The following is a 14,200-nucleotide window of genomic DNA, read 5'->3' on the forward strand; positions in this document are numbered from 1 at the left end:
CTGAAATAATTTTTTATATTTTCCTGTATGTTCAATATTATCCCTAATTTTTTCGCAAAAAAAAATGTAGAAATCTATTAACTTGAATTCATTTAGGCTTGCTATGCTCTAAGTTAACTGTGGTTCTGCATGTTCTGGGTAATGACTGCTTTTTTGTGGTTTGTTTTCAAACTTTCACTCTACACATTAGCTTTACTAGGGGCGAGGATCTCAGGTGCGCCTTTGTGCATTATTGCAGGCAAAATGTTGCACCTGCAGAGAACCATCTAGCTTGATAGGTTTTCCACACGAAAGAATAAAAAGTCCCTGGTGGTTTTCGAATTCATAGCATTTCAGTTCAAGTGATTTGAATTCAGTAAACATAAACAGCTCGGCCTCGGTCGGACACATCTGTCTGATTTGTTTTTTTTTTTCAACAAAATTTGTTAACGTCAGCTGTACAAATAAGCAGTTTTTTATTAACTTCTGGCGTGAAGTTTTAAAATTATAAATGTTTAAATTAAATATAAAGAGAATAACATTTAAATTACTTATTTCGGTATGACTAGCAGAGAAATGTTCAATGTAAACAGGGGGTAATCCTTTGTGAAGTCATTTTCTGAAAACATTTGTTTAATTTTTCAAGGCAATTCATTTTAAAATAAAAATCACACTATCACACTTTAGTATGAAGGTATGTTAAGATGACATGTGTCTAGTCTGTTGAAAATTTGATGCGATAATCTGACCTAAATTCTCTGTTCAATATTGTGAAAACTTCTTCAATACTGTTGAAAGATCATGTCTGCCTATATCTGTATCAAATTTATCTGTGCACAGCGTAAAATGCCTTTACAAAACGGACAATATTGTGAAAACTTCTTCAATACTGTTGAAAGATCATGTCTGCCTATATCTGTATCAAATTTATCTGTGCACAGCGTAAAATGCCTTTACAAAACGGACACTTCCTTTACAAAATAATTTGTAGTTGTATCATATGTAACGCGATTTTGAAAATTTAAAGTTTTTTAATGGAGGAGAATGATACCTTAGTGCAAGTATAGAAAATTCATTCCATAGACCTTTCCTCATCGGCGATAAAGAAATGAAATACGACAAATCAGCGGTAAAGTTCCGCGGCGCTGAACATAAAATGACTAAACGGAACGCATAACCTACTTGCAAAAATATATTGTAGCTTAACCATTTATAATATAATTTTTAAAATTCAGTTTCAAATAAAAAAGCTCATCTGTTCTCACCGATTATTAAGAAAATGAATACAATAAAATCGGCACGTAAAAGACATAAGTAATAAACGGAATTGACGGAAATTATTGCTAATTACAAGTAACAAAGGTAGGCATGCAATTTGAGCATAGCTCTCTTCCGATAGCAAGAGACCTTTTCAAAATTTATAATTCTTTCTCTTTTTTAAAAAAAGGTCATTCCTGATTAATACAGGATCCAGGAGAGGTTACACTGGAATATTGAATTTTTGTATCAAAAATAGTAATCACTCCCATTTCGAACTCAATGGAACAATTTTAGAAGCATTCTAAGGCAACACTGGAACACGTTGTCATATGGGTGTGCGATCACGTGTTTCAATGTATATTGCATTTGATACAGGTTTTCGGAATTTGAAGATGCTTATGATAGGTACTAAAATTCGACCGAACAATGCAGCCTTAATAGAATTGTATTACATTTCAATTTTTATGGAACCAATGAGTGACCTCTGCTTTTGACTAAAGTTGTAAACAAGAAATGTTGTTGGACGTTATTAGCGTAAACCTAGCACATAGTTTTAATAGTTTAACAAAAATGCAGCCTGCAATGAAAATACAACTGCGTCGTATCATATTTTATTTTCTGCTTCGTATCATTTCATAAAAGTTATTTTTTTCTTGGAAAATAAACATCTCTTTTTAATGAAAGTTTAGTAAATGATGAAGTTTATGGTGAACTCTGAAAACGAGTACATAATTGATTTAAAGAAATAAACGATAGATAAAGCACTATGAACTGCGTCGTATCCACACAATTTCATAAAAATTCTGCTCCGCTTCGAGCTGCAAGTTCGCTTTAACTTTTGTTTTACAAAAAAGTTGTGCAAGCAACATATACCGAACGAAGCGGAAAATAGTGTAGCGTGTTAATACATATATCAGGTTTTCAGTCATTTCCAACAAAAAGAGCTATAAACAAAAACATACATTTTTCGTTCCAAGATGGCGGCGTTTGTTTACATTTTGTAAGATACGACGCAGTTTCGATTCCCAGCCCTGTTTTCTAAATCCAAATTGTGCATCTGACAAAACATGGTTTTTCTTCACAATATTGTATTAATCTTTTATTTAAAATAGATATGAATAATTTCGATAGACAAATAACTAACGTAATTCCTCTATAATTATAAACATCATTTTTGCCACCTTTTTATACAACGGAATTATCACACCTTTGACCATGTATCTGGGAAATACCCGCTATCAAGTACATAATTAAAAATATCACAGATATGCGAGGATAAAATATCACTACATTCATTAAAATATTCATTTAACAGGCAATCAATACCAGGTGATTTATTTGTTTTTTTAAGTTTTGATTGCTTCCAAAATTTCATTTACAGAAAAACGTTTATCTAAAATATCATCCGATCTATTTAAATTTTCAAAATCATTGTTGCGTGAAAAATCTTCGGACTCCGTGTTTCTTGATTGGAATATATCATTACCTAATTCTGAAAAATACTTCAAAAAATCATCTAATGAAATGTCATGATTTTCCTTATTATTACATTTAAATAATTTCCAAAAGTCTTTCGGCTTAGAAAATCGTAAGCTCTCAATTTTGTCAACTTTTTTCAATTTAAAGAAACGTCTCTTTTTCTTAACCAAATTCTTATATTTAGCTTTATAAAGACAAAACTGCTCTCTATTTACAACACTATTATCTACTTTAAAGTTATTTAATGCCTTTATATACAACTTTTTAGCTTGTAAACAATCATTATCAAACCACTCATTATCCTTAACAATACATTTATCAATAAATGTAGGCTGATTATGTATACAAAATAACGGATTCGCAATTTCTTGTATAACATTGTTAAAGCCTAATAAAAGAGAGTCTATCGCAGAACGATCAGAAAAACCTACATTATGACATAATTCGTTTAATACTGTTACGAGCCAGGCGTAACGAGAAAGAAAAGCCAGCAACAAACTTGTTACAATAACAAATTTATTACAGAAAAACTATTAAAGAAAAATTAAATAACAAATTAAGTTCACAAATACCTGAAGTCCAAATAAAAATGTAAATTTCAAATGTCTAGTCTAATCCTGGAATGATCCTTTTTGAATAGCACAGTTAAATCCAAGTTAAATCCAAGAACACTATAGAATAAATTCCCACAATAAAATCCACAAGAATAATTTAACTATTTTAAAATAATCCAAGGTCCAATAAATCACTTGATATCCAAGTTGAATAATACTCCATATATATTGATGACTTAAAAGGTAACTGATGACTTAAAAGAAAAGAAATGAAAAATATCCCGTAATATATATATAAACTAGGAACATTCCAGAAAAGTCTATTATGTTCTAGAGTAATCATAATCTAGCAATTTCAACAATAAAGATCATTCCGGAAATTTCTATCTAAATATAATGCATGAATCATAATCTAGCATTTTCTACAATAGTTAAGAAAGTTCTAGTACATACATGTAGTTTATGTTCTAAAAATAGAACAGTGATAATACTTTATACATTTAATATGTTGTACACATAAACTTTAACACTTCCCCTATTCAAGAAAAAGAAATATGAATGAAATGAATATTTCCTATACATAAATCTGACAATGTAACTTATGAAAAACTTAGGAGAAATGTTAAACAATTTTATATAAAATCATATATATATTTTTAATATAACAATAGCAAACAACAAGGTAAAATTAAATATCAACAATAGCAAACAACAAAGTAAAATTAAACAATCAGATTTTACAGATGCTAAAAGTAAAATACTGAAAATATCAGTTTTAGACACGAGAAAGTGCATCAGGGATCAAATTATCTTTCCTTTTAATGTGTCTAATGTCAAGATTATATTCTTGCAAAAACAGACTCCACCTCAACAACCTTAGATTTTTGTTTTTAAGTTTATGCAAGAAAGTCAGGGGATGGTGATCACTAAAGACATCAACAGGCAACTTTGAAGAAGTAAGATAAACTTCAAACTGCTGAATAGCAAGAATAAGAGCAAGGCACTCTTTCTCTATAGTAGAGTAATTTTTGTGATGTTCAATAAACTTTTTAGAAAAGTAACAAACAGGATGGTCAACACCATTGTTGTCTTCTTGGATCAATACACTTCCAGCACCTATGTCACTAGCAACTACAGCTAACTTAAAGTTTTTATTAAAATCTGGTGCCAAGAGAACTGGTGCACTCTTAAGTATGGCTTTGAGACTGTCAAATGCAATTTGACACTTGTCATTCCAAATGAATTTGTTTCTTTTCTTCAGCAAATTTGTCAATGGTTCTGCGGTAACCGAAAAATTATTACAAAATTTACGATAATACCCTGCAATACCAAGAAATCGCATCAGTTGTCTTTTATAAGTAGGCACAGGAAATTCAGAAATAGCTTTGACCTTAGCTTCTAATGGTTTACTTTACCCTGTCCCACTATATTTCCTAAAAATGTTAAAATTGCATGACAAAATTTACTTTTTGCAAGATTAACTGTCAATTAAGCATCACTAAGTCGGTCGAAGAATGCTCTTATAGTTTTGAGATGTTCCTCCCATTCATCAGAGTAGATGATTTCGTAATCAATGTATGCGTCACATCCGTGTAGACCAGATATTGCCATGTTTATAAGTCTCTGAAAAGTTGCTGGTGAGTTTTTCATACCAAAGGGCATGACTTTATATTGATATAAGACGTCTGGTGTTACAAAGGCTGATATTTCTTTAGCTCTATCAGTAAGTGGAACTTGCCAGAATCCTTTTAGAAGATCAAACTTTGTTACATACTTTGCTTTTCTAATTTTGTCAATACAGTCATCAATTCTTGGTACATGTATAGGAAATGAATCAGTTTTTGTTACAGAGTTCACTTTACGATAATCTGTACACATTCTATATGTTCCATTTGATTTTGGTACAAGATTACATGGAGAGCTGTAACTGCTTTGACTTGGTTCAATAAAGTCATTATCCAATAAATACTGAACTTCTTGTCTTAGGTACTTTTGTTTTACAGGATTCGTTCTATATGGATGTTGTTTTATTGGTTCAGAGTTTTCAAGAATGACGTCATGATGTATTTTGTCAGTCCGTGTGGGAATATCAGGAAATAAATGTTCATATTCATAAATAAACTGTTTCAGTTCATCTCGTTTCGACGGTTCTAAGTGAGCAAGTTTTTCATCCAGATTTTTCAGAATATCAGAGTTTTCAAGCTCCGCTGAACCAGGATCAGATTTTTCAAAATTTTCATAACTATTTGATTCAACTGAACATTGATTTTGTGGAACAGAGATTACAACAGATATAGGTTTACTGATTGTGCTATCTCTGTCAAAATATTCTTTTAACATATTTATGTGACACATTTGTTTTTGCTTTCGCCTCCCAGGAGTATTAATAATATAATTATGGTCACTGACTTTCTTTTCAATAGTATATGGACCAAAGCATCTTGCCTGTAATGGTTTTCCAGGTATAGGTAAAAGAGCAAGTACTCTATCACCAGGGTTAAAACTTCTTTCCTGAGCATTCTCATCATACCTTGATTTCATTTTACTTTGTGTTGATTTTAAATTAAGCCTAGCTAACTCACATGCATTAGTCAACCTATTTCGAAAAGCTGATACATACTGAAGCAAATTTAAAGATATGTCATCTTCAGACAGGAATTTCTCTTTTAGAAGTTTTAAGGGTCCACGGACAGTGTGACCAAATACTAATTCAAAACGGCTGAAGACAAGAGATTCCTGAACAGATTCTCTTACAGCAAATAACAATAAAAGGATGCCTTCATCCCAGCCTTATCATATTTTTCAGAGTCTGGTGAAATCTTTCTAATGCACCTTGACTTTCAGGGTGATAGGCTGAAGACCTATATCGAGTAATTCCTAACTCGTGCATGACCTGCTGGAAAATACCAGACATAAAGTTTGACCCTTGATCAGACTGTACTGATTTAGGTAAACCAACAAATGTGAAAAACTTCACAAGAGCCTTGACAATAGTTTTGGCTTTAATATTTCTTAAAGGAATAGCTTCAGGGAAGCGCGTAGAAGCACACATAATAGTTAATAAGTACTGAGAACCTGATTTAGTTTTTGGTAATGGACCTACACAGTCAATAATAACTCTACTAAAAGGTTCATCAAATGCAGGAATAGGCTGTAAATGAGCTTTAGGTATTGTCTGGTTAGGTTTTCTAACCATCTGACAAGTATGACAAGATTTACAGTACCTAGAAACATCTGCTTTAAGGCCAGGCCAATAAAAATGACTGTGAATTTTATGGTAGGTTTTATAAACACCTAAATGACCTGCCATGGGTGTTTCATGAGCCAAGCTTAATATTTCCTGGCGATATGATTTAGGGGCCACAATTCGGTGATTAACAGTCCACTTCTCTTCAGCAGGGACATCGGGCGGTCGCCATTTTCTCATTAAAATCCCATTCTTTTCATAATAACAAACAGGGACTTGTAAAGCTTCATCTTCACTAAAAGCCTTTTGAAAAAGGACTGAAATCTCAGGATCATTTTGTTGTTCCTGGATAAGCTGTGACCTTGACAGCGTATCATGACCTTGATCTTTAGATCTTGGTGTAGAAAAATCAGATATTGAAAAATCTGTCTGAGTTTCAGGCAGAGTAGGAGTGAGAGAAAAATTTATTTCATTATCAAAAGACTGACCTATAAAAGTATCAGCTAAGTCAATATCTGAACAAAAATTGTCTTCTTGAATGGCCTTCTTAGCCATAGCTCGAGTAACTGCACACGAAGGATAAAGGTCAGGAATTTCCTGCTCAATGGGGTCAGGTATCTGATCCACACAAGGAGTGTCAGTTACAAGTGGATTAACCACTACCTTATCTCCAGCTAAGTCATTACCTAGCAATAAATGAACACCTTTAAAGGGTAAAAAAGATTTTATACCTACAGCAACCGGCCCAGTTACCAAATCTGAGGACAAATAAATATTATGGAGAGGGACATTAGAAAAACCACACTCTACACCCTGAATAAGGACACTAGATCCAGAAGAAGTCTTCTCAGAAAAAGGCAGTGTATCTGCTAAAATAAGAGATTGAGAAGCTCCTGTGTCTCTTAAAATTTTATAAGGAGTAGGTGGGCAAGTATCACCGATAAGTGACACAGAACCTTCCGAAAGGAATGGTTCATAAATCTCCATTATAGAATCAGACTTGGGTTCTTTGACCTTCAAAATTGCATTGTTATCAATACAAGACTGAGGTTCAGACCTTGAAGTGGTAAGACCTGTGGGTTTGGCCTCATCACGTTGCTGTTGCCTCCTTTTTAAGGTAAAGCAATCAGAAATAAGATGTCCAGTTTTCTTGCAATAATTGCATGTAGGACGAGATAAGGGATTATGACCTTTATGTTCATCAGATGACTTTGGTTTGGGAGTATTTGACTGACTAGATGAGCCAGATAAATTACCAGAACTGAACTTGGAATTAAAATGTGAGGGTGTGGACTTCCCTTTATTTATAAATGAGACTTTGTGGGTTAAAGAATAATCATCAGCTAGACGGGCAGCTTCTTCTAAAGTTTCTACCTGTTTTTCATCTAAGAAAGATTTAACATCAGAGTGAATACAACGTTTAAACTCTTCAACTAACATGAGCTGTCTGAGCTTTTCATGATTTTTATTAATTTTCTTAGATAGACACCACCGATCAAAAAGTTGTTCTTTTTCTCTTGCAAATTCGACATGGGTTTGACCAATTTCTTTCTTAGAATTTCTGAATTTTTGCCTGTAGGCCTCTGGTACTAACTCATAACCTTTCAGAATTAATTCTTTTACATTATCATAATTAGAGCTTTGTTCGACAGTAAGTTGTGTATAGATTTCACGAGCTTTGCCAATTAAGACGCTCTGTAAAATAATGTCTAGTGCTCTCTTGGCCATTTTAAATTTTCAGCAAACCTTTTCACAATGAAGAAAATACTTATCAGCTTCTTTTTCTTGGAAAGGTGGAACAAGCCTAATATTTTTAGTGACATCAAATTTTGAATTTATTCTATGTTTAAACTGATTTGCTCTCTCTTTGATTTCTAATTCTCTCATTCTTAACTAAAATTCCCTTTCCCTTTCTTTTTCCAACTGCCTTTCTTCCCTTTCTTTTTCTTCCCTTTCTTTTTCTAACAGTAACTGCCTTTCTTCCCTTTCTTTTTCTAACTGCATTTTCTCTAGTTCAAATTTAAATTGAAGTTCAAGCTCTTTTATCTTTATTTCAGGGTGTGTTTCAACAATCTGAGAAAGTGCATCTTCTCCAAAAATATCTTCATCCACAAAATAACGAATCAGAAGATTTTTAATTTCTTGTTTACGCATGACAGATTTAATTTCTGATAAATTATACTTTTTTGCTAGATCGAGCAAATCAGTTTTCTTAGCCAAATCTAATACCTCCTGGGAAGGTTCAGCTACAAACTTTTCTAAATCAAAAGACATGACTGCTTGCTGCTGGTTTTAAACACAAAAAGTGATGTTTTTCAAAAAATTCAAAATGAAAGGTACACTTAATCGAACAACTATGATATCTACTCAGATGAGTAAATACGGTAATAATAAAATGTAAAATAAACTGTAATAATTTCCAATAATGTAGCTAAAAAGAAATATTCAATCCCGGACGAGCCCCCAATTTCTGTAACGAGAAAGAAAAGCCAGCAACAAACTTGTAACAATAACAACTTTATTACAGAAAAGTTATTAAAGAAAAATTAAATAACAAATTATGTTCACAAATACCTGAAGTCTAAATAAAAATGTAAATTTCAAATGTCTAGTCTGATCTTTTCTATTTCAATGTAATGCATGAATCATAATCTAGCATTTTCTACAACAGTTAAGAAAGTTCTAGTACATACATGTAGTTTATGTTCTAAAAATAGAACAGTGATAATACTATATACATTTAATATGTTGTATACATAACAATACTGGTAATTTTCCAATAAGTTTCGATTTGAAACTATCTCTAACTTCGGGGGACCATACATATTTAACAAAATTGTCATTTTGTTCCCCATGTTTACACTTATACGTTTCACTACAATTAATATTGAAAGAAATAGGGCAGTGATCACTCCATGCATTCAAATCGTGCACATCAGCGAAAAATTACATTCAAGCTTTTGTTAATAAATAGTCTATGGTTGATGACCCCTGGCTAGAAATAAACGTGCATTTACCGTAAAGATCACCTATTCTACAATTTACTACACGAAAATCCGTGGATTTACATAACAGTCTATAACCGAGCGTATTACAATGTTTATCTGATGAGGCTCTACCAAGGGGTTCGTCGGGAACTGTGCTTGAATGTTCTGTGATAGTTATGCGAAATAAAGCCTGATATATCGATGTTGCTGTTTTTATTGCACCAAGTTTCACATAAAAATATAATGTTATGTTCAATAATCGAATCAATAAAATCCTGGTTACTCCTTTTTATTTCCGTTAAACCGTTTACATTCCATGCACAAATACTCAATTCATCCTCTCCGCGTTCCTATTTCTGAGCCTTTCCATCAATGTACAAAGTATCATATGACAACCATGCTTTATTACCTTTCTGCCTAGCTTCTTTCAATTTTGGCAGTAGTTCTCTCCTAAGTTGTCTCTTTAAGTTGTCTGTATTTTGTTTAATTTATTATACAGTTGACTGCCTTATCTGATATTGAGTTACAATAATTAATACTAATTCTTGATTATTATAAAAAAGTTATAAACAATATAGGTTCAACGCATCAGTGTTTATATTGGACACTTATTGAATAGAGGAAGGATACCTGATTAGTTAGGATTTTGCGATAATTTTGTCGATATTGTCTTGTTATTTTGTACAAAATTGTTTATATCTCAATAAGTTCTTGTGTAAAATAAACTCAGTGTATTCTTCTTTAAAATTTATTGTTCAGTAGAAAATGTAATAAAATCTTAACACACAAATTACTCATTTTCAATAACATGATCAATTTAAAATAATATAGTACTTTTTTTAGGAAACCAATAGTGTTACTATTAGACGTATTTAACTCTCATCAGAAGAAAACCAACTGTTCGTTACCGACGCTAATTATAACTCTTTAATTGCTCTCTGTTACTGAACTTTTTAGAAAGAGTTTAGGGGATTTCGATGGAAAGATGTTTATTTATACCGTCTACAGTCAATTCGTAACTTTTAATATTATATTGAATATACATAAAAGATAATATATAGTTTTAGATGATCATGTCGCCAGAAATTAAACTATTTTAAAGCTGCACTCGTCAAGATGTGCCACAACATTTAAAGAAAATCAATATTGCAAAAAATGTACTAAAATTTAAAGAAGGGTAATATATATAACCGAAATGTGTTATAAAGAATATCAATAAAAATAGTTGTTCAATGCGCAGTGGTAAAAATATAAAATAGAAAAATTCAGTTGATTTTATTGTCAAACTATTTCCTTCTTGTCGTTTTAACAGATTTGCTCATTTATGGACTTTTTAAATCCGAATGAAAACAAGGCTAAGTGAAATACAATGGTAATTAGATAGAGAACAAAAGTGATATGTCATGACTTTTGTGGACTCGTACAATAACAATGAGTTAAGTTTAGTATTCATAAGCAGGAAAATTTAAAACAGCAAAAAGAATTTTCAAATTAGCATATTGTATGAGAATCATGAATATTGACGGAAACAGTTAAAGGTCACCATCCTACTATTTGAGTTACATATTCCTCAAATTTGTTTCTTTGTGAACTAAAGAGAAGAAAAAACTCCATTTCGCGGACAGAAAGCCACAACAATAAGATGCCACCCCTTATAATTTCATCAATTTGTTTCAATCACGATTCTCTTTTGTCATTTTTATTTCGCTGCGCAAGCTTGAACAATTGTAGAAAATTACTTAGATTTCTTGATAGTAGCCTTCTCAAATAACATAATAAGCCGGTTTCGTCCATATTCAAATCATGTGAAATTCATATGGTCAAACACATTTTTTATCATTTTTAATACTTCCATTAATTAATATTTAACTCGGGAAATATAACATCGGTGCACAAAGGCGCAGATTAAAGATCAAAACAAATTGATTTATCATTGATTTCAATGCATTTAGTCATGCATGGGATCGCACAAACGTTATCTTATATCAAATGTTATTATATATCGTCTTAAATTGAGCCTTTGTCGAGCTTTGTGCCACTTTCTTCAACTTCTTCGAAAAGATTTTCAAATCTAATGCAACAAATGTGAAATATTGTTTACATTACTATTTGTAACCAAATGAAAATGCTAAGATGCATTTGTGAAATAAAGCTTTTTTCAAACAAAGCCCCTTTACTTTAGAAGTATCTTCTTTTGTCGCGGAATTAGAACTAAGTAGAAATCCTTTCATTATAGCGCAAAGATACAGGTATTTTAATATGCTAGATTTCACATTTGAGTAAAATTCCCTGATTTTGGAACCAATATCCCAAAAGTCTTAGCATATAATAATAGCAAATACGATTTTTCTACAATGTATCCAACACTACCGCACAGACTAATTAATACGAAAGACCGGTAGGGCCATTTCAACTTCATGAATTCTCGATTTCTTCTTCATGAATTCACAATTTTAACTTCGTGAATTCCCGTTTTCAAATCGTGAATTCGTTAAGTTGAGATCGCGAATTCATGGAGTTGAAATCGTGAATTTATGAAGTTGAAATCGTGAAGTTGAAATGTCCCAACCGGTCTATCGTAAATTAAACATAAACTTATTTTCCATTTCCCTTAGTCAACAGAGTTTTTTGCTCCTTTTAGATAACATTCATGTTCCGGTTTATAAATGCCCTATTCAAACAGATTATAGGAACTCCTGTGGTTATTAATTGTGCCATCCTTGTCGCCGATTTTTTTTGTATTTCTATTCCAGAGACCTCATGCTGAGCCTTCAGATACAAGATTTAACTTTTTGTAGTATTAAAACATTTCCCGATACCCCGATACTATTATCTTTTATCAAATGGTATCTAATATCTTTCCTTAAGAACTTCATCAGAATAAAACAAATAATTAAAAATTTAAGTACATAATTTTTTTATCTTAAATAAATTACAGTCAATAACAATACTATTCATACCAAAATCTATGATAACTTATTTAAGAAAGAGATGACTTTGATTTTGGTATGGTAAATTAACCTTATTTAGATTGATACATGGCCCATGCAATATCTAACGGTGTATATATTAGATTCGGTACGGTTTTATAAAACGATTACAAGAACAATTATATGCATTGTTATCAAGCTTTTCAAATAGGGCTGTCATACATTACGGACATATTTTATAAAGTTTTATAAACATTATTCCGAGAAACAAAAAAGCAATATCAAAATTCAATGGCTTTAGAAACTCTACTGCCACTTAGCATTAGCAAGCCTGATTTTAATGGGAATTTGAATAGAACAAAAGTGTCACATGGAAGGTACAATAAAAGCCGCCGTATGAGCACATCCGCAGATGTTTCTATTGTCACAATATTCGTGTTTTTATGTTGAATTCTGCTTGTGGCGGAGCCAGCGGCCATAAACGATTTCTTGCATTTTCAATGTAAGTCAATGAAAAGACTCAATCAAACCAATCAATTTTGTCTGCTGTCTATGCAGGCTTCATAACCTTTGATCCTCTTTCAAAAATTCATTTAATTTAGTTTCGCCAATTGTTTTCTTGTTTAGAGCACACATATTTGTTTAATTAGGGACAAACGCCACTTTATATGGAATGGCACATAAAAGGTTCTATTATAAACCCCATATGAATACAAATGAGGATGTTTTAAAATTAAAAATTTTGCGCTTTTCACTGTTTCAATTCGTTTGAAAAAAGAGCACTAGAAAATATGATTTGTGTCAGTTTATGTGCATTCCACAATTCTGATGTCACAAGTCACGTTTGATAGCCTCTGACTATATATGTAAGTATTAGCTCTATGGTTGGTTTAGATGATCGAGTTTTAATCGGATGCAATTGTTTAATATTGACTAATTAAAGCATATTTCTGTCTTGTTCCCTTGTAGAAGATTGTCTTATTTCTCCGCTTTCTTCCATACTTGTTATATGTTACCGTCATAAGGCTACTTTTACATGACCATTTATGTGTTTTATTTGTTTCGTTTCATGTAACCATGTCAATTGTTTGAATTTTACTTGGCAGCGATTAATTTTATTTTCAGTGTCTCGTCATATAGGAACTAACTAGGGCTAAGAATGGATGTTTGCGCGCCTAAAACAGGTTTAAACTCTCTCCGTTGTGTTAATTCTCTTGACTGTTCCAAGACGAGACCATGTGTTCCTTTATATTTTTCTCATGTATGTCTTGTGTATTGTTACTCGTACATGTTTTGATTATCCTATCTTGTTAAATTGTCATTATTAGTAGGGGAGACCTGGGATATTTTAGCCGCAAGGTAAATTGATACAGTTAAAATATCCAACCAAAGACGTAATATATGACATATCGCTAATCAGCGTATTTTCCCTCTGTACCCACGCCATTTCAACTTGTTAATTCTCGTTTTTTCGCTTGGCGGTTCGCGGGGCAAAAACACGCATATTAGAGCGAAGCGCCCCCACTTATAAGCGTGTTTGGCTCCGCACCTAGCCGTTCTGTTGGGGGGATTTTATTTGCGTTAACTTGTCCCGCGCCCCCGCTGATTAGCATGTTTTTGCTCCGCATCCCCACTATTTTAACTTGTTAATCCTCGACTTTTTGAAAACACGAAATGCACAAATCAGCCACCATAAGTCCATTATGAGATAACTGCATAAGCACAGAAAAGAGAAAGAATTATATAGTTTTGTGTATTTTATGTCTAATAAGTATTTGATACTACATGTTAACCTCTTCATCGGATTCACAATAACGGCCTGGC

Source organism: Ruditapes philippinarum, unplaced genomic scaffold (genome assembly GCF_026571515.1).
Source record: "Ruditapes philippinarum isolate M1 unplaced genomic scaffold, ASM2657151v2 ctg10092_1_1_1_1, whole genome shotgun sequence".
NCBI lineage: Eukaryota > Metazoa > Mollusca > Bivalvia > Venerida > Veneridae > Ruditapes > Ruditapes philippinarum.